The sequence below is a fragment of the Dermacentor albipictus genome, chromosome 6, assembly GCF_038994185.2.
Source record: "Dermacentor albipictus isolate Rhodes 1998 colony chromosome 6, USDA_Dalb.pri_finalv2, whole genome shotgun sequence".
In the NCBI taxonomy this organism is placed as follows: Eukaryota; Metazoa; Arthropoda; class Arachnida; order Ixodida; family Ixodidae; genus Dermacentor; species Dermacentor albipictus.
The window spans coordinates 89,163-111,476 of NC_091826.1; the positions used below are offsets into that span (position 1 = coordinate 89,163).

The window sequence follows — 22,314 nt, forward strand, 5'->3', positions numbered from 1 at the left end:
GAAGTCTCATGAAGGATCTATTCCAAAAAAGTGTTTCAACGTCAAGTTGTTTACTGTCGTGAAACACGGATGTTCCTTATTAGAGCGAACCTTGAGAAAATATTTCATCTCATTTCATTTCATTTATTGTACCCTCAGGGCCGAAGCATTACAGAGGGGAGTGGCAAAAAGAAAAACATTTCTGTGAAAAGATACTTATACATGGAGTTATATAATGTAACAATGCAAATACAAATACTCTAATTAACAAATCAAATCAATACAGATCACCAAACTAGAAAACAATGTAAAATGAGTAGGTGATACAGGCAAGCACAAGCAAACAAGAGAAAAAAACGAGAAATAACTTGAGGTAAAGAACTAATTAGTTACTGTTAAAGCATTTTTGAAATGTTGATGGTCTGTAATTTCTGCAGTAGTGGTAGGTAGGTGGTTCCACTCTTCACAAGTCCTGGGAAAAAATGAATATTGAAAAGTAGAAGTCCTGCAAAAAGGAACGGCTACTTTATGTCGGTGGTCAATGCGTGGTGATACGTACTGGGGAGGAAAGATGAAATCATCGTGTAGAGAACGATGCTGAAATATGCGGTGAAAAAGACACAAGCAATAAAACTTACGGCGAGATGCTAGTGATGGTAGTTCAAGGCTCGATTTCATATTAGTCACACTTGCGGTTCGAGCATAATTAGACATAATAAAACGTGCAGAGTTATTTTGAACCATTTCGAGTGAGTAGATTAGATTGTCATGGAAAGGGTCCCAAACAGAGGCGGCGTATTCCACCTTCGAACGAATCAGTGTTTTATAAAGTAAACGTTTAAGAGCCTGAGGAGCGCGTGAGAAATTCCGGCGAAGATATGCAAGTGTTTTGTTGGCGCTGGCGATTATGGATTCAATGTGATCATTCCAGGTTAGTTTTGATGATATAGTGACGCCAAGATATCTATATGACGATACTACTTCTAAAGGAAAGTTATCAAGATGATATGAAACATTTGCATTAGTAGATCTAGTTACACGCATGACTTTGCATTTTTTAGTGTTTAATTCCATGCACCAAGTCTTACACCAAGCGGACACAGAATCAAGATCAGACTGTAGAATAGTAGTATCGTTAGAACTAGTTATTTCTCGAAATATTACACAGTCATCTGCAAACAAGTTGATATGGGAAGAGACGCAGGAAGGTAAGTCGTTAATGTAGATTAGAAAGAGGAGAGGGCCAAGCACCGATCCTTGTGGTACTCCTGAGGAAATGGGACTCGGAGGAGAGTCACTGTTATTAGTAGAGACAAACTGGGAACGATTTAGTAAGAAACATTCGAGCCATGCAAGCAGTTTGGAATCCAAATTTAGTAACTGCAACTTATATAAAAGGAGATTATGGCATACTTTATCGAAGGCTTTTGAAAAATCTAAAAATATACAGTCAGCTAAAGAAGAACGATCGAGGATGGCATGAAGACGATGAGTTGAGTATCACACGAGAATGTCTTGCGGAAACCATGTTGTGAAGGCGAAAAAAATGAATTCGATTCAAGAAAAGAAACAAGATTTGAAAATAGAATATGCTCGAAAATTTTACACGGAATGCTAGTTAGCGAAATGGGGCGATAATTTAGAGGCGAGCGTTTATTGCCAGACTTGTGAAGCGGAACCACCCTCCCGATCTTCCAGTCAGTGGGGAGGGAACTGTTCTCTAGAGACTGTTGAAAAATTTTTGTTAATATAATTGATGAATAACAGACTGTATTTACTATGATAAGCTGATGTATGTTCTTTGAAATTGGAGTGACCACTCATCTGACTCGACGTATAGACTTTCGACAGGGCTTGTTCTAAATGCGCCAGTGGCCAGGCGGATATCAAGATGGTGAACGAGGTCTAACATCTTTAGCACGCTCAGGGCGGCAGAGTGACATACAACCGCACCATAATGTAATCTTGATCGAACTAGGCTTCTGCAAAGATTCAGTAAATACTTCCTGTCACTACCCCATGTCGTATGGGATAGGATTTTAAGTAAATTCATAGTTTTTAGACATATTGCTTTAAGACATGTTATGTGCGAGATGAAAGTAAGCCTCGAGTCAAGTATTACAACTAGGAATTTGTGTTCGTTGTTCACAGGTATTTGTTGTCCGCCCAGTTCTACGCAATCTGGGACCAGACCTCTCTTACTTGTGAAGAGAACGCAAGAACTTTTGTGGGGGTTGATTGTAATCCATTTTGGTCAGCCCACTTGGACATGGATTGAGGCAATAATGAAAATTTGAATAAGTCACATCTAGCAGCAAATGGTTGTATGCACATGTCGTGGTTGATTCTTTTGGAGCAGTGGTGTGGTGGCGGCTTTAGGTACGCATCTTTAGTTATACTGATGCAATCTTAACAGGAAAAGAAATTTCATACATGCAGTTAGTTGTCGGCATTCTAACGTCAAGATACTAGCCCTTTTACGCAGAAGTTTCACGCTATCGTAGCGGGAGTAACGGGAATAAATAAAACGGAGTGCTAGGCTTTGAAAGAATTCTTTGAAGTTTCTTTTTCAGATAAGACTGATGGGGGTTCCAAACTATGGTGCTGTTCTCAAGAATGGGTCTTACTAGTCTTATAGGCGTTTAGTTTTACATGGGGGGTGCAGCTGATAATTTCCGTCGGATGAATCCAAGTTGTCGGTATGCTTTTGTACATATGTCATCTATGTGGGATTCCCAACTCAATTTTTCAGTAAGTGTTACCCCGAAGTATTTTGCTTCATTATTATGTGTCACAGCAGAACCTGATAAACGGTAAGTAAAAAAATGACCGTTTTTTTCCATTCTTATGGTGACAGATGACACTTTGCTTACATTTATTTTCATATGCCACGTTTTAAACGAACAGTCAATGTTAGTCAGTGTCAAGTGCAAATTATGTTGGTCGTCTTGTGAACGAATCACAGTGCACACAAGGTCATCTGCTAATAATTTCAGTACACTTGGAGTGACACAGGAAAAACTCATTTATATAGATTTTTAAAAAGTATACGTCCTAATATCGATCCCTGGGAACACCAGAGCAAACGTCTACATTATTGGATTTGGCATTCTTTATTTCGACATATTGAGTACGGCCTGAGGTAAGCTGCAATCCAGAAAAATGTTTTAATTAATACGAATAATTTGAAGCTGCTCGATTAATTTACGATGTGGGATAGAATCGAAGGCCTTCGCAAAGTCAACAAGCACTAGCAGCCATGAAGTCATGTGTAATTTCATGTAATTGCGTAACTGTTGATAGTCACTTCCTAAAGCCGTGCTGCTTTACACATAAAAGCTTGTTGCTTTCCAGATAGATTATGACTGCTTTGTTAATTATATGCTCCGCTAACTTGTAGCAAGAGCTGGTTAGTTATAGGTCTATACATGCTTACTAAGAGCCTATTCCCATTTTTTTAACACCGAGACCACTTTTACACAAAACTAGTTGGCGGGCACGGATGCTGTTTCTATAGGTAAGGAGACATTTTTTGAAGGAGAGACAGTTGTTGCATCTAATGATTTAAAAAAGCATTGGGTAATCCATCCGGCCGAGGCAATTTCTTTTCATCAAGCTGTAGCAGTAAGTTAAGAATGCCGCATTCTGTTATGACAAGATCGGGCATGAGAGAATGGTATTCCGCTTGATTGAATTCTGAGGTAGAAGCACGAGTGAACACAGACTGGAAATAGTGATTAAAGACATTCGCGATACAGTTCTCGTCATCTGTAACGGCTCCATTTCCATTTGTTTGATTGAAGCCCCCGGCTTCGCCATGTAACGCCAGAACTGTCTTGGCTGATGTGTGATAAAATTGGTCAGCATATTTGTGAAGAAATTCCTTCCAGAAGAAATTTCCACTCTGATCATTTACGAAAGTTCGTTTATAGCATCGACATTGCTTTCCTTTTTTTGCATTCTTTGCAACCTTCCTTTGAAGTGGATAATGCTGTATGTAATCCAAGGTGTCGTGCCACAAGTTCTTCCCATAGGAAATACACGGGCTCTTTGGTGCCGAATTGTCTATCACAAAATTCCCTATATAGTAGAGCACCAAGACCTACGTATCTTCATCCAGAGGAACACTTGCACACACACTTAGTATACTCTCTTAAAATGGTGAAAGCCTGGGATCTGTTTCAAGGTTGCACTCCGGTACGGGAAAAATGACGTGACTCAAACATGGCCACACGCTCTGTTAAGAATGGCGGGCTGCAAGGCAAAATTGCCACCCAATTACGACAAGGGGGGGCAAGACGCGCATTCCGCACTCTCCGTCGCTACAGCTAGGAGGCGTTCGAAGAAGCGGCCTTTGCGCTGAAAACCGCCTCCTTCCACCAGCCCCATCGACATTGTGACAGAACGAGTTCGGTGTGTGAACAATGGTTCCAGAGTTCCCCAACGCGGAGCTGATTTGACACGCATGGACAAGCTGCCGCGGGAACGACGTATTTTGGTGCTTCTCACGCTTCGGCGTGACGCAAAACAACGAGCTACCCTCGATTGGCACCGATACTTCCGGGAACGGCACCCCTCCAACGCCGTCGTTTGGGCATCGGAATGCGTGTGCCTTTGTGTCTGTAAACTGATCTGCGGAGCAGCGGCGAGTTGGTGATGAGTAAACGAACAGTCGCCGCCTCGTATGGCCGGCGGACCGAGTGTATAAAAACTGTGGTTGTGCGAATGCTGGACACACTTCTCTTGAGCAGTCATGTTAGACTGAGTCACTTCTCTCATGCAGTCATGTTGGACTGATACTCTTTTTCTCAAGCAGTCATGTTAGACCGATTTAATTTCTGTAAATAAACCCATTTTCCTCGTTCTCGATGAGAAACAGTTCTTCACTTCATCAACGATCTCAGCGTAAATAAGTTGGACGACGGCATGGGCCAGCTACCTTCGAATTCATGCCGTACTCCAATCTTGGCAAAGGACCACGGACGATGGGATTGAGCCCCCAATCATGACAGCTCACAATATCATGTACAGCTGAATGAGAGATTATTGCTTAGCAAAGTTAATTATTGATTAGTGACTAGATCAAGGTGGATTTACATTAATTACATTACATTCACAGAAACGAGTTGCCGCCATTGAAGCGTCAGGGGACTGTGAAGAAACAAAAAAACTGAGAAATTACCTTAATCACCTTGAGCAGTATGGACGACACAATATGGAAATACACGGCATAAGGTTCACCGAGAATGAGGACTTGCTCAGCAAGATTAACATCTTTGCTAGTGAACTTGGTCTGCAGCATGTCACTACAAGGGAACTCGATGCTGTTCATAGACTTCCAGCTAAACAAGGAAAGACACAGCCAATACTAGTCAGGTTTCAATCTCGAAATACTAAGGAAGAATGGCTCAATAGAGCTGTCTCGAAGGAAAAGAAATCAACCGTGGGTTTGCATGAGAACCTTACAGCTTGCAAGACTTCAATGCCACTTTTTAGGACATAAGCTCGCATATGATATGCAACATTGTTTTGCGCATTAAGTTATGTTCATACCGTCGGAAAAGTGCAACACATTCCAGAATCCCCCAGACAAGGGTCAAGTAATACTTCTCATGTCAAACGTTACGTACATAACGAAGAACACTGCATATTCCTTGTGTCTCTGCATTTGAGTTACTCGTGTGAATGGTGAGAATTACTGTTTTGTTTAACACGCTAAATTCCAAGAACTTTTTTCCTTATTTCTTTTCTAGTCACCAAATACACCTACTCGGCCGTGCCAAAAATTCAATCGCTCAGGTTTAATTACATGTACGCACTATCAGCACTGCCATCTCACCTTGCAGTACTCCTCCAATCACTTTTCTGCCAACGTATTCCTTGCAGCTGCAAGGGTCACCCTTCTGGCTGTGTCACCCACAGCCTGCTGCGAGAGGCAGCCTCTTGTTGATGTAGGTCTTGAAGGCCCTGCATAATTTGGGAAGCACACTAGCTTCTAAGCTGCACGACTAACGAACTGTAACTATGCTGTTTAAGGATAAGCAGCGCAATTAGGGCAGCAATAACAACAGGCAATACAAGTATTCATCTGCATGAGGTTTCATGTTGTACTTGACTGTACATACATTTCATACCTGAAATGTTTTTTTTTTTTTTTTCATCAGTGAAACAGGAATACTTCACGTTTTCACTTGAGGAGCATAGACCTTGAAATCGTTATAGAAACGTGCGAAATTGGAAATTACAGTTCCTTTCACAGCCGCACCACTAATGCAGCTCATCGTTTCTCTTATGTGAAGTGAAGTGTTTGCATTGTGCATTTAACCTTGTAATATATCGACTTCCCACAAAATCCCAGTCCCCAGCAGTCCATAATAGCATGTACAATTCAGGCGCATAGGAAGTTTCTTGGTCTATTTTAATCTTTAATTTCCATACCACTGATATAGACGAACAGCCATTCACGAGTGCTCAGCCAAGAACCACATTACATGATGTCACGCAAGTATTAATTTGGCTTGACTATATGTATCTGTTGTGTGACATGGCATTTGCATAAATACATTTGTCACATTCACCTCATAACAATTTCACTTCGAATTTGTGGAAGTTGTCCGAAATGACTTTGCCATATGAAGCTCTGCCAGTTAACAAAGGTGACATTGGCCCCCTAGAATACACTCCTAGCATCATACATAGGCAAGCTTTGTTAGCAAGCCACTAGATAATCGCACATGCATGACTGAAAGTTTGTGCAATATTTGTTCAAACGTGCAATGAATACATAGCATGCAGGCATGCATTCAGTGTGCTGTTGTAGTTGCCTTCATTCAATTTTTGCTACCTTTTTGTGGGCATCTCCCATGCCTTAGGTTTGTCAACCCACCAGTGACACTACATACCCTCAAAGAGGTCTTCACAGTGACCTTTGTTCTGCTCGCCAGTTAAAATCATCCATGGCTATGTTCTTTATTCATGTATTGCCACATTACTAAATATCCAAACTACGTAAACCCTACAGCATCGAGATGCAGTTTTTATGCACAAGATACGTAGCATTACCATTCAATAACAAGAGTATCCATGAAGTATGCATTCAGTTTGACTTCACCACTCCAACTAAAACTGAAAGCTAAACGTTCTGCTCCTCAGGTGAGTGTGGTTGAAACATGAAGTTGCCTAAGCATGCACGTAACATATAACATAGCCAATAATTACCAAGACTGTTACATTCATTAGCCAGACGTCTCACCCAATTGCATTTTACCGTGTGGCTGCAGGTGATATTTCCCAACTAAACTGCCTTGTCAATACAAATGCTTGGACCTTTGCCAAGCGTCTAGTGATCAACGGGTTTACAGTGGTGCATTAGAGATATCCTGTTGCATACAGTTGATCCTCAAAAAGGAAAGATTGAGGATTGGGTTATCAGATGACATCCACAATGGTGGAAGCAGGCTTGAGCATTTTGCAGCAGCTCATGGAGCAGTAATAATGCCATTCCAGAGCAGCTTTGGAGCACGAAAGTTATGTTTTGGAGCACAAAAATTGTGTTTTGGAGCATGTTTTTAGAGTAAAGTACTTGTAATAATTGCAACTTCACACTGACATACAAAAAAACGCAAAGAAAATCATTTTATTCAGCATGCAATTTGCTTGTTAGAATTACTTGTTAGATTCCAGCGTGGAATCTATCATTCTAGTGCGCTCAAGCACCGCCGGCAATTTGGAATTCACATCAACGAGCAAAACGTTTCCAGTTTCCACTTTGTCCATGTCCTTCGATTTTACTCCCGTGCTATGAGTTCCTCGGCACTGGTAAGTAATGCCTTCAGGGTGGATAGACGGCACTGCAGGGTGGCCTTTTCCTCTTTCAGCTTTTTTTCTTCGCTGCTTTCTGTCAGTGGCTCGTCACATTTCCGTTTGCGTGATTTTGATTCTTCTTCCATTTCAACGCGTTTGCGATAACCACTGTACGACTTTCCAACACACTTCAGGAGATCTCTAGTGATTGGCACCTTTGCGACGTCACCCCCATAACGCTTCAAGTATGCTTTCGTTTGACGAAGGCTTGACACACTTGTTATTGACAAAGAGGCTCCATGGTGAAGCGCCTGCTTGTTTTCGCTGAATCCTCTCTCGCAGTCTGCGTTGCCATGTGGCAAGGAAAGAACAGCCCTTACGAGCCTTCCCAGTCTTGGGTATTTGGGTTCGCCAGTGGGCATTTTTAGTGCAAACACATTAACCCAGTGTTCAACAACATTTGTTGAAACATCCCAGTCAGAAATTTCGCAGCAAAGGTGCAACCACTCATCAGTTAGAGATGATACTTCGCTGGGTGGCATGACTTGTGGCAGGGCATTCGCGATGTAGCGCAGTGACGTTGTGTAGTGGTCTCCTACTACACCAGGCTTCAAAAATCTACTGTGGAAGAGCACTTTGTTGTCCAAAGGTAACCTTGAGACGAGGTACTTTGTGCTGGATATATAGAAAGCTCTGGTCTTGACATAGAAAGCCTTTTTCTGAGTTGGTGTCCAAAGCTCCATTTCTTTCTCAGTATCTAAGCCAAGCTCAGGTTTCACTTTCCAGTTAGCTTGCGATTCAACTTGAACATTCTTCAAATGGAAACCAGTTACATCTACAAACGACTCCTGCCGCAAAAAATCTGCCCATCAGCTGTTTGACCACAGCAACTATTTCATCATAAAATAAATGAAGAAGAGGCTCTTTGCTCTGAAACAAGGTTTGAAACTTGTCAAAGAGCTGGGCGGCATTCTGAACAAAAAGGAGTCGTGCTCGGAGCGTGTTGTCAGAAAATGCAGATGCGAGGCGATTGTGCCTTATAGATGAGGATTTTCTTGGTTCTGCAGCCTTGGAAAAGAAAGACTTCAAAGCATCATACAGCTTAAGCACACGCTGTATACTTGGTAATAGTGTCAGCCACCTGCTGCTTACGTGCCGCAGGAACTCCAGCTGTGGCAATCCAAGTTTCTGTTGGAGATCCTTGATGTCCGCATGTCTTGTGATGTCCGCATGTGTTTGTAGAATACTTTGCAGCGGTTTTTTTTTTCTCGAAAGTTTAGACTGCACACGAGACAGCTAAATACTGCCCAGGGGCGTATTCTCAACATTCCATTTTCTATGTCGGATCCATTTGGTCCTCTGGCACAGGTTGGGTGACGAAGCCGCAGCTTACAAGCATTTGTGGATAGCAACTGGACCGCTGGCTCCTGTGGAGCGAGTGGTAAAATGCCACAAGATCAAATGGATCCAAAATGACCAGTGGAATGTTAAGAGAATACAGCTCCAGCTCACGTGCGGCCTTACACCACCCGGCATGTAAAAGTACAGTAAAATCTAGCCAATTCAGCCTTCAAGGAAATAGCAACCATGTTAAAATTATCTGAAAGTCCAAATTATCGAATGGCCCAAAAAAACTGATGAAAACAGTTCGCATCACAGCAGTTTTATAAAGTGAACACCTGGAATATTGTTGCAGTAAATTTGAGTTGGAAACAAAGTGACCGCGACAATTTTTTGCAGTTTGGTCAAGTTTTTTTGCTTTTCGCACACTGTCGGGAACGTCGTACAACTGCTCCAGAATCATAAGCGCCTCCGCGACTCTTTTCGCAGTGTGACGCAGTAGCCGCGGTGCCTATTCACAAATGGCCCCATCACAATATGAGGATGGTTCACCGCATGAACTCTGATGAGGTGAAGCGTCCTCAAAATCCGGCGGTTTAACATACTCGAAGAGCGGAGAAAGCACGTGGACGCAAGAGAGAGATGCGTAGACGTTAGAACGCCGTGACCTGGCCATCCCAAAGTAAACATACAAAATAAAACTACACGACCCGTGACGCACAATGTCCGAAACGGAGCGACTGGCCGATGCGCACGCCCGGTGGCAGCGGAGGGATGGCTTGAATTTAAGAGATGCAAAACTGAAAATATGCAGCTGATTTATACTTCGGCAGTGGTGGACTACCGATAGACGTCGCGCCTGCCATAGCACACGCGCCTGAGGTGTGCAGGCATCACTGTTCCCTACACAGGTTCGGTGAGGTCTATTAGGTCAATCACTGACGTCGCGGGTGGTACCTCGAAGCGGCCCCGCCATAATTAACCAGTGCGAACCTTCTCACGTGCGAACTAGCGAGCGTCCGACACCATAGGGTTTGGGACCGCGCTGCTATTTCGAATTATATGAGAAAACGGGGGTCAAATAATCGAGAATTTAGTATGCTCGACAACCTGACCTGATGACAAGCGAGGACCAACAAATACAAGTGGCACTAGCTTGTTTCCTACTGCATACCATATATCACGAAAAATCAAACAATGGCGCCACATTTTCGTCCACTGCAGCTACAAGGCATGACCACCCAGCTTCGCTTTTAGACAATCCCGTCGGCGCTGCCCTCAAGGCTGAGCATTTAAGTTACATAACTGCTATAATGTAGCATTTTCTAGATTCGGTAGCTTCAATACACTTACTTTTGCTCATGTCCAGGCTTGCAGGCGACCCAACGGCAGCAGCTTACAAACACAACACCAAACAGAAAACCTTCTAGCCTCTGTATTCGCACTTGTAATTCGCACGAAGTATCGGATCGGATCGGATTGGATTGGATCAGATCGGCTAGCCCACAGTGAGAGGAAAAATAACCCATAGGCTTCGCTAAATTTGACGGTAAAACATCGAAGTGGCCGGCGCGGCGGAGTTATGGCGCAAAATTGTGTTTTATAGCAGGATGGCTTGCACAAGAACATGCATTCGATTTTAATTGCGCATCCAGAGCTACAGTGCAGTAGCAGAAATAGTTCAGTGAATGGGCATGCATTCATATGTGAGAAAGCTCGAAGTAGCACAAAAAACCGCAGCTAAACGGCAGATTGCACAGAGCAGCCAAACAAAGCTACGGAAGCTTTGTTTCGCAATACAGGCTTGCATATGTTGTGTGTTGTGAGGTTGACATTACATAAGAGTGCATTGTTCTCTTGAGAATGTTTGTAACAATAAGACATATGTTGCAGTGCCTACCCAACAATTTAGCCACACAAAACAATATGTTGGTGTCTCCTTGCAGTGACACAAGCAGCACGGAGATTGAGAGCACACACATGCAAGTAGGAGTCGCATTAGGGAAGCACTAGCAAGTTCACATGATGTGCTGTCATTGCGACACCTCACCCAAATGCGGGTGCAAACATCGCGGGACGTCACCATGGCGAAACAGCACTGGATGATACCTATGCAAGAGCAAGGTTGCAGCCAACCTACCACTAGGCATGCAGTCCATTTGAGCAGTATGTGAAACCAGCTGTCATTCTGCTGACCGAGAGGCACCAGCCAGACATGCATGCCTGTGTCGAGTCACACCTGCACCACACCAGATGATCAGTCGCCGAAAAAGTATACAAACGCTGCATTGGCGTGTTTAGGCTGGGCCGAAATTGACACAATAATCACATGCGAATTGCTGCCTGTGCAAAAAACATCGTTTTGTGCCAGTGAAGGCTAGCCATGTTCACTTACAATGTTACTTACATTGTTACTGTTACTTACATGTTACATGTTACTTACACTTACATGTTACCTACAAGTGACAACCACACTATGGGTCCATTAGACTGTCTACACGTATCGCATGCCTTGCTTTGACACAACCTGACTCTTGTGCTCCCAGTGCAATTGCATCCACTGCTGCTTCACAACACTACCACTTATCCTCACATATTCTTGTCGTGATGGCGGCAGTACATTGTATTAGCAGCAAGGCTGAATGACTGGTGCTGCACGCTAGTAGAGTGAAAGTAGCAGCCTCGCTCTGTCGGTTACATATCTGCATGTTTTCAGGACAGCAAGTGAGAATGTGACAGCACGGTTTGTTAGGTAGATGTGTAGGAAAGCGCCCAAGTTTGGATGAAAGTATCAGTGCTAGTGGCATTGCATGGCCATGTGTTTTGCCGTCTAAGATGACTACACGTTCAGCAAAACTCTGCCTTTCACAGTAACATGTGTAGAAGCATTGCTGACAAAACATTTTTATTGCAGCAAACTGGTGAGTTACAGACGCTGAACCACCAGGTCAGCAGACTAGCTGACACAATGGAACAGCAGCTGAGGCCCATTTCGGAGTTGGCCACAATCATGGCCTCGTTTATAACGAATGGAACCCAAGTTTAGTGTTGATTTATAAATAATGTGTTATCCTTCCATATGTCAGAATTAAAAGTTCTTAAAAATACCAGCATACGTTTGAAGGTTTATTAGTAATGTAGTGTGGCAATCTCATGGTTACAACTGACCGAAGTTTTTTTTCAGCAATTCTTGGAGCAAGTAACATTGGGTGTTGGAGCAGTTTGGAGCAGACAAAATTCTATTTTGGAGCAATTTGGGGTAGAGAAATTTATTTTGAAGCAGTTTGGAGCGGGCCAATGGCAATTGGTGGAATGGAGTGTACAGGGCACTTCGAAACCACAATGAAATATAAAAGACCAACACGAAAAGAACAATAAAGTATGTCAACAGGCAGCATTGCGCATGTTTTTCTGTATAAAGGTAAGAGCATTGGTGGCACTATGATGGAACTATATATTCTGGTGCCAACGCTCATAACTGCAATGTTATTAAATCATGTGGTCCAATCAACGTGGTAACACACTTTCTGGTTCACCATATGTCAATGCAGACGCAGAGAGCCGCGATCAACCCCAGACTGGTGAAAGTTAAAGCTATTCCAATCCGTTTTTATAACAATAGCAATTACATGGACACTGTAGGCACATTTCTGCCGTCAGTGTTGGTGTGATGTTCCAGATAAATTGCAGGGGTGATAACGACATCGCCATGCACTGTATGCTGTAAAGTATGTGCAAGTCAAAGCATGTGAGGATGAGCCAGCGATGCCATTTGGGGAACTCAAGATGTATTCAAATATTATAATTACAACCTCCCAAGTGGCCGCACATGCCCCGACCAGTTGCAGGAAGCGCTGAAAAGTCCACTGTAGCGAGTGCAAAAATTCATGCGAGAGGCACGCTGGCTTGGTGTGCAACATGTGAACGGCTGTAGTCTTTTTTTGTGTGTATGGAATTCGCTCTCTGTCATTGTGGTGTCATGTCATTGTGGTGTAGCATGGCACAATTTCCTCCAAATTTATGTTTGTGGCACAGTATGGTACAGGAATGTGCCTTTCTGTCAAGATGGTGCAATCGACAAAGGAGTCCCACCCTTGCAATAATCTTGTGAACTACCATGCACTTCCAGTGCTTTTCAAGTGTGGAGAGGTAGTGCACAACTTTGTTGTGGCATTGGTGTATTGAAAAAAGCCTATCTTTAATCTAATTCTTGCACCCTCACTGCCAACACATCATGTATACTTCGTGTAGATTACACAAATATATTCCAAAGCTATAAATTCCATGGTCCGAGCAGCTAAATCCTACGCTCAAGCTGAAAGGAAATAGTAATGAGGTATTGCGCACTCACGCTTGTTCGTAGTACATACTACGAGCATGACATGTCGAAGTAAACCTGTTTGGTCTCCTCAGACGGAGGAGAAATCTCATGTCATATTAACGACTTCCAACACAATTAAATCGCAATGTGTGTCACAATGTAACGTATGTAGGAAACAATATGGAAGTATCCCACGAAACACAGAACCTCTTAAAAACTTCTTGAAACGGCTACAAACGTCTATAGACGTCTTGGTCTATGATAAGACTGAAAATAGAATTTCTTCTAAACATAACCTCAGCTTCCGTCAAAACCTCGACTTCATAACCTCAGCACTTGGAATATGCTAGTCTATATTCTATCGGTGGCAAAACCCACTACAGGTGTCACTAGAGTCTGTTTTGGTAAACGCATTCAGAATGTCTAACTCAAGAACTTTTCTAGATCTTTTTGTCTAAAAGTGCATAAAATGCCAAACGACGTGTTAAATGTGCGGTTACCGTCGGCGTTAGCGAATAAAAGACGCCTCAGACAAATCGAACTCGTTTGAAGCAACATAAGTTGATTGGCTTTAATATTAAATAATTTCACACCAGAACTTCAACAATCAAGGGCGTGTTATTGTTTTCCATACGGGACGCGCACACGACGCCTGGAAACCATTCTATGCTCGCGCAGCAGGTGTTTACAGCAGCAGGAGCGAAACGCTGGTGTTGCACAGCGGTGTCACAGAGCCACCGCGCTGCGACCACTTTGGCGGCACAATCCAAATTTGTCGGACATCTCATTCTGTGCTGGAAACACTGGGAGACAGGAAGTTTGAAAAAACGGCCACTGCCGCCCGCTATTTCTCGGTGGTGGGTTCGTTATCCAGTTGTGCGTCATTCTAAGCCGTTCTGTACATTTATACTGGATATTAACTGGAGTCATTTAGCTGTGCTGATGCTGTGTGCCGTGTGTTTTGCATCAGTGCTTCGTGACATCGGCTGTATTGCGTGTTTTCGCCGACGGCTTACTACCACAATGGCGGGATCTGCGTTCGCCGCCTTCGTGTCTCGGTGCGCCTTTGTACGTCGCACGTTCGGGTAACACTTTTTCCGGTAAGTGAAATACATTGCGCTTCGTTTTTCGTCAACAATGTCAATATATTTAGGTGTTACCCGCGGCAATTCTTGATATATGGGCTCTTCTGCCCTGCGAGTTTTCGTAATTACTTTTATACGAGGGTTCTGCTTGTGTTCAGCCGTTCAGCACTACCGCGCTCCACGACTTCCGCAACAACAGCCAGAACTTTGACCTGCTTGTTAGCCTGTGGTTAACGTAGCACGAGCCAACCGAAAGGAGTGCATTCGAAGACGACGCGCTGGCTGTAATGCTGAGCCAGACTGAACTCGCCTTATTTTGTGTCCTTTTGTACTTACGTGTGCGCGCGTGTCAGTGACTATGCAGTTTGTAGCTATCCCACTTTATAGCAAAACAAAAAAATATAACTGCAATGTTTACTTCATCTATACAATTTCAAATTAAATCGTCTGCTGATGTACAAATTTCACTTGTTTTGTTCTAAATAAGCAGCAAAACCTTTAACCTAGTAGGTGTTTCATCTGGGAGTGAAATCGCGACAGCTTGGCATTTATTAATGAATGACTGTGACTGAGTCACCTTATTTGTAATTGCAAATCTGCCTTTCAACTCACTTGATGCTATCTTATTTTGTCCCTTTCACTCTATAGGCGGCTGGACATCCTTCTTGTACCTTGGCGCTAGCTGGATGACGGGACCTCATGATCAGTGTAAGCCAATGTACTGTACCCTCTCTGGTCCTCCCAGTGCTTTTTATGTGGGTTAAGGCCAGGGAGTGCTTCGTGGTAAAATAGCTAGTTGGTGTCTCACCAACGGCCATTTTTTTGCACTGGTCCATTATAAGCTGCCACTATTATAACCAATTTCTCAGTGCCAGTGTACATACACAGTTCTACTAATAATTAGTTTCCCTAAGCCTTACAAAATTTACCTGTAGGTAGTCATTGCTATGTAAGAACTCGCAAATTAACTCTACTGTGTCATAGAAGTATTCCATACATGAGTAAAAATTTTCTACAACAGTGTACATTACACCTTGCTTCCCTAACGCACAAATGTATTCAAGCCAGTATTTGATTAGTTTGGTATTCCAAATGTTTTCTGTGTGATTTAGTTTCTTTACAGGAACTTATTGTACAGCATCAACAAGCAGTCTAATTTAAGATTTATGTGTGCTGTAAAAGGTGCGATTTGCCGCTAGAATTGATAAAACAGGCCAAGGCTTCCATACAAGGACAAACTCCAATTTTGCTCTACCACCATCAGCACTTGGCTGGCGCTTGCAAAATGAATCACATCACGTAGCTTGTGCCAGACTGTTTTTTAACCTTATTGTGAGGAGATCACAAAGTGATCTGTGGAGGCGCCTGCGTCTGAGATATAGATTGCGCTGCAACATATGTGCGTGTAGAACAGGCATGATGCTGAGGGTTCCAGCAGTTTGCAGAGGTTCTTTTAAAATTTTGTCATGACTGCAATTTTATCTGTGCTGTTTTTTATCACCTATTTTAATAATATCATTGGGGGTGTTATCAGAATTTATCAGTCTATTTGCCCTGGCCCATTAGCCTGCCACATTTGCCTTTTCACTAGGTGGGCAATTATTCTGCATGGACCATTACTTGAATAAACCTTTTTGTGTGCAGTGGCTTCTCAGTTGTAAGTCAGCATAGATGCTCAGAATTACCTGAGGCTATAGATACACTGATAATTTGCCACCTATACGAATCACTTTGCACTTTCTCATGCAAACAGCATGTTAACACTTCCAAGATACTTTCAACTTTGTATGACGCATCATCCAAGGTGTTGCGTCATTTGTGTGAGGTATTGCCCGAAGCCAATTAGGGTCACTTGAAGATATATCAACAAAAGTGATTGATCCAGCTAGGAGTGTTGCTTTGGAACACTACTTTATCACCAGTCCTCCTTTGCATGCTACCTGCTTACTCTGTACTGTGTCATGTTTAAGTTTGAAAGAAAGGCAACAGCTAGGCAGCGCAAAATGCCAAACTTGCTTTTAGTTCAACAATATAAGACGCTGTTTAACTTTTTAATTAAGTTAGTACATCATTTACCTGCAGAGTGAATTACTGTTTTAAACTAATTATATTTTGCAGGAAGCTTCTCAGACTTGTTTGACAGGTTGATAAGTGGCCACAAAACACCATACAATAATTTAAAGGCTGACTTTGACTGCTATGCAACTTAATGACTATATGCCAGGAACAAGGTCTCCGAGTTGGGGCGCTGGCTAACACTCCCAGCGTTCTACTAGGACACATAAATACCCAAGAAAGTGGATGGGAAAACGATGCCGCTGTAGCTCAATTGGTAGAGCATAGCACACGAAATGCGAAGGTTGTGGGTTCAGTTCCCACCTGCGGCAAGGTGTTTTTTCATCCACTTTAATTTCCATTAATTTATCGTTTTTTATTTAATTTATCAAGCACAAGTAATTTCCCCTACGTTGTCCTTGGTGTCAGTGTTTGTTGGCTTCTTATGATAGGAAATATAGCAGTCATTTTAAACATCATTGCATACATACCTTAAGATACCCGTAATATAAGAGAAAGGAGTGCTTAAATTTATTTTTAATGTGAGCAATACTTCTTACTTTGCACATATTGCTAATTGAAGTTCCAATTTCAACATTCCCATTTCCTCCCTTGCCCTTTTTTTCCTGTTCTGTGCAGGTATTGCTTGCCTATATCTACAAGAACCGTCACGGGTGGCCTGTGACAGCAAGCTTTTGTGGGCAGCCAGTGCTCTCCTACGAAGGCTGGCCTACTCTGGGAGCGGCGGCAATCATCTTCAAGATTTATCGATGATCACCTTTGCTGCTATTTGTCACTCTTCTTAATTACACTTTCTGCATCTTTTCTAATCTGTTAGGTAATAAAGTACGAGTATGTGACATGGTGTGAAGTTGATGCCTTGCTGCATTTTCGCTTGCAATCACCTTTTATGCATGAAAAGCTCATCATACAATTTATGAAAAAAATTAACAGCATATTATGATTTATCTTTCAGTTCTTGTAACATGCAACGTACAAGGAATTCACTAATGGATGGTATGCCGAAGAACTGGCCATTATTTCTGCGTGATGCTGTGCAAGCATGTGGCGTTAGCTTACAAGAGGCACCCAGAAAGTAAGTTACAATTTACTTTTAAATGAAGCATGGACATCAGAAAAAATATATTTATATTGCTAGTTAGAGTGGTTCGCAGAGTGTTTTTCCAGATGTGTACTATCCTTTATTTCTTAACTCATTGCAGCACAGTGTTCTGTTTCGTATACTGGTGTAAGGCTATTGTGCCCCCGTAGCTGAAACCAGGATGTAATTTTTGCCTGAACTGCAGCATCACTGACAAAATTTTTCTTTGCTAGAAACTATTTCAATTTGATGGAGACCCAGCAGGGCGAAGTTTTGTCAATAATGACGTGTTTCACGCATAGATGTTCTTGTTTAGGTCAATGAGTGAACATTGGAATTATATCAGCATACAATACAGATCTTGTTTGATTTGCAAAATAATTCTGACAGGTGGCATTCAATTGATTGGTCTAATTAAAAAGCACAAATTGACCAATGAGGCTGTACTACACTATTCCCATGGTTCACATCTGGAAAAACTACCTCTGCATCACTCTATCCGACAATATAAACTTTTTTTTCTGATGTCCATGCCTCGTTTAAAATAAATTGTAACTGTGGGCAAACGTCGTGTTGTTGTAAGAGCTGCCGCAAAAATGTGGGGGAATGTCTAATAAAAGTCTTCAGTTGTTCTTGTCAAGCTGTCCATTAGCCAACTTTTAGCGTAACGTTAGCAGGGCTAACTGAAGTACTTCTACACGTCCATGGCTACAAAATGTCTTGATCAAGACAGCTACTAGGCTTTTGAATTAGCCGTTGAAGACATCTTTTAGACATCAAATAGCTGCTTGTGTGTTTCGTGGGATCCAACAACAAACTAAAAGAAACACGAGGAATATGGCCAATCGTTGAAGGAGGACAAATTATATGAAAAGAATTGTGGCACAAAACCAAGTGAACAAACACAGTCACAGCAGAGGCGACAGAACATGTCTTCCAGTGCATACAGAACAACAAACTGTTGCCACAAACGTTGCAGTGCATACCTTTACGACTTATGCTATCGAAACCTAAACTGTGTGTAATAAATAATTCACATGGACATAAAGGAGGTGGAAACTACGAATTGGCATATAAAGTGCATGCATTTTTGGTTTCGGTCATGAGTCAACATGACCTTGCAGAAGCACATGGAAATACATGGTAATAAAAAGCTTTTCTTTGTCAGCCATTCCACAAAAATCAGACTTTCTGTCACAGCGATGCGGGTGAGACTTTGAGATACGCTTGATATTGCAACATAGCTCGTAACATAACATTTAAGCAAATGTGGTGACTGGCTAATTCCAAAACGCACCTAAAAAAAAAGCTTCGTGTGATGCGCCCCACACTGCTTTTTTAAACAATGCTTCGTTTCCGTTGCTTCATTTCCGTTGATAAAAAGTTGTACTTTTTAACAGACATAAAGCTAACAGTTCAAGTTCGTGCAGGTGTTGGAAACATGCTGCCAATTTAATATTGCACATCACAAAGCTTACTGAATGTGCAGCAATGCTACATACAGTGCACCACATGTTTGAAGATCATTGTTGTGTGTCACTCACGTACATACAAGTGTGTTGTGTTACACATTTCACGTCATGGTGAACCTCTTTCAGTGAAGCTTTCCGAAATTACATGTTAGCGGATTTATTATAACATTTGTCCCTAGGTTACACACAGGTGCCATTTTTCTCGCAAGACCACAATTTCAATTTTAAACACATTTCATTGTGATTCCTTTGACGGTTAACTCAGGCAAGGCACTTGTACAGTTTGCATGTACTTTAAAAGGAAGCTTTGGTGTTTAAGTACATTAGGATGTTTACATATGCAAATGACGTTGACATTAGTGTTACCAGTGGGATGGCATAATTGGCTTAGAAGGTCATTGCTAATTTTAAATTGCGAACCAAAGCCAAAAGGGGTAGCTGCTTCATATAACGTTGGGATGACTCGGAGATGTCACATCCTACACTAACTCAACATAGATACCTACAACGCTTCTTAACACACCACATATGGTGCATGCGCTGAAAAAAATCCAAGCTGATGATATGTCCTGATGTCATGGAGAACTTTTGTAGGTAACTCGAATTAGCCTTCATCGATTGCTCAAACAGAGTTAGCACTGCAGCATCGGTAATTAACGCTTAACACCTCCCACTTTCTTTTTTACAGTTTGATTACCCAAGCTTACTTTATGCATTGGCTTAATCTCTTTCTCACCCATTAAAGGTACGGGGCGATTTACTCATGCCTAAATGCTGCTAAGAAAGCAGTTGCTGCTCAACAGTACGTCATCTTGTGAAAATCACTCAAAATGACATTCCTTGTTAAATCACTGCTAAGGCTTGTGGCATTAAGGACATGCTTTTTATACATGCTACAAATATCTGCATTTACACATTACCAGGTTTTTTTAATGGCTGCTGTTTTTGTAGTTTCCTCTTTCATCCTTATAAATCTTCCCAAGAACTTGTACAGTGCTTCGGCACCGTGCCTTAAGCAGACTGTTTCCTGTTACCACTAGAATCAACCTTCATTGCATTCTTTTAGACGTAGCTCTTGTTTCCTTTCTCAGTGTGGAAAAAAATATTTCTTTTTGAACCCCGACTTCAATGTGTGCAGTTAGTAGTTTTTGTGCACAGATTTTATAATTAGCTCTGTCTTTCCGTGTCACTTCAACGTTTAGGCATTCGTGCAGACCAGCACAATAAAGGTATAGTGAAAGTGCAGACATGAACAAAGTGCTGGTTTCCAACAAACATTTATTTTAAATGTGAAGCATACATACACATTGAAAAAAAAAAGATAAATGAGCAAGTGTTGTGGGAACTTGTAATTAACAGTTATGTCCTTGAACCTTTATAAAAGACAAAAATATCTTCAAGTTCACATGATGAGACATGAGAACGACCAAAATCTAATTGCTAGTGCCACCTTCATTGAGCAGCATCCTGTGCACTAAGTGAGATTTATTTTATATACAGCAAAGGTGGTGATGTGAACAGAGTACACAATGGTCTAGCTGGTCATGTCAGCGTTCACATCCGAAAGAAAGAAGGGGAATAAACTTTATACACAACATTCACAGCCATTTTCGTCAGGCCACTATCTGATTTGTCATCATGAGAGGGTGAACAAGAACAAAACATAGCCCGCCAGCACCACTAGAATGTAAACTGATTCTCCTACAATAATGTGTAGTTGGCACCTTGATGCACTAATCAAACACTATTTCACAGTGCTGGTTCTTGGTAATTTCATTTGTGGGGGGGGGGGGGGGGTCATTTCACTTAATTTATTTCCACCTTAAAGGCCCGAGGGCATTACATAAGAGGGGGGGGGGGAGGCATAGAGGAACATATGACACGGCTACAGAGGTACAGTATCAGTACAGTGAAGTACAGAGGTACAAGTGTAACAGCAGATACAAAAATAGAAATAGCTAAAAAAATACAGCACAAAAGTGCAGAGATACAACAGCCTAAAAATACAGCAGCAGATTTCCATACAGCAAGAGCATGAAACACATTAGCTATGCATGTACAATGGAATATGGCTGATTAATTTTTTCCGGAATAGTTCGCTGTCAGTGCATGAGGCTATGGTATCGGGTAGACTGTTTCAGTGGGTTATTGCTTGAGGAAAGAATGAGATTAGCATTGATGAAGTACGGCTGTTAAGTCATGCTATGGCGTTGCTGTGGTTGATACGGGAGGAAGTTCGGTGTGGCGGTCTTAAGAGAGGGTGTCTTGACTTTGGGTGATATTAAAAGGCTTGGCGCTGCATGAAACCCGGAGAGCGGAACACCTGTGCATGTTTCTAGAATTCCACAACCAGCATTACCGTAGTAGACAGAGACAACATATGGATGACAAAGTTATTAGGAACATGGCAACGCATACTTCACAAGCCTGCTACTTTAGCCATTCCTCTAGATGTGAATGCATTTCTAGCTAAAGTTTGGCAATTTCACACTCTCCCTACTTTTCATATTTGTGTTCTATAAATGTCATTCTAACTTGTCTAGTATCATTTTAATGCACAGTTACAAACTGGAACATCCTTCTAATCCTTCCAGGCTTCTGCTAGTTATTTATTTTGAAGACGTTTGTACTTGATTCACTCAACTTCCAATTGACAGACAGCTGGCTTATGCAACCTGGCACAATCGGGGCCCAATTTTCATTGAAGCTGTTTCTTTTGAGTAGTTGCATTTAAGATTTCAGTTGCCAGTAATTAAGCCACACACCATAAAATATTGGCCGCCTACGACTTCACTTTCAAACATTGCCTGTAAACAGTGCATTCGAGCGCTTTCTTCCTTTTTTAGCAAAATGCTTCACTCACAAACATTTCAGTTAGCATGGATATGAGCCACTATTATTCTCCCCATTTTCAACAAATTTAACTTGTGTGGCTGTTATAGTTCTCTCAGGAGAGCAGGCTAAATTATACATTCGTGAAACACACTTACGGTACTTAGGTGCACCGGAAGAATTTAGTGCAAAGGCCGCAATTAACCCACACACTTTAAACTTTGCCTAAAAGAACAGATTCACGTTAACGCAGCTCTGCCAGACCGTCGGAAAGCCCATCTGTTGAGTCTCGTGAACGAATTTGTGGACTGTTTTTCAACGTCA

At 42.1% G+C, this 22,314-nt stretch overlaps 2 long non-coding RNA genes across 2 annotated transcripts in view; one reads left to right on the forward strand and one right to left on the reverse strand.

The window, feature by feature from the left end:
* LOC139060730 (uncharacterized) overlaps positions 1-10,585 on the reverse strand; it is a 76,428-nt gene extending 65,843 nt beyond the window's left edge. The window contains exons 1-2 of the long non-coding RNA XR_011514987.1: positions 10,477-10,585; positions 5,819-5,946 (exon numbers count right to left, since the gene is read on the reverse strand). This is a non-coding gene — a long non-coding RNA (uncharacterized lncRNA). The remainder of the gene's footprint in view (positions 1-5,818; positions 5,947-10,476) is intronic.
* Positions 10,586-13,846: 3,261 nt separating this feature from the next.
* LOC139060732 (uncharacterized) lies at positions 13,847-18,269 on the forward strand. Its single transcript, XR_011514988.1, has 3 exons — positions 13,847-14,544; positions 15,178-15,237; positions 17,224-18,269. It is a non-coding gene; the product is annotated as an uncharacterized lncRNA (long non-coding RNA).
* Positions 18,270-22,314: the final 4,045 nt, after the last annotated feature.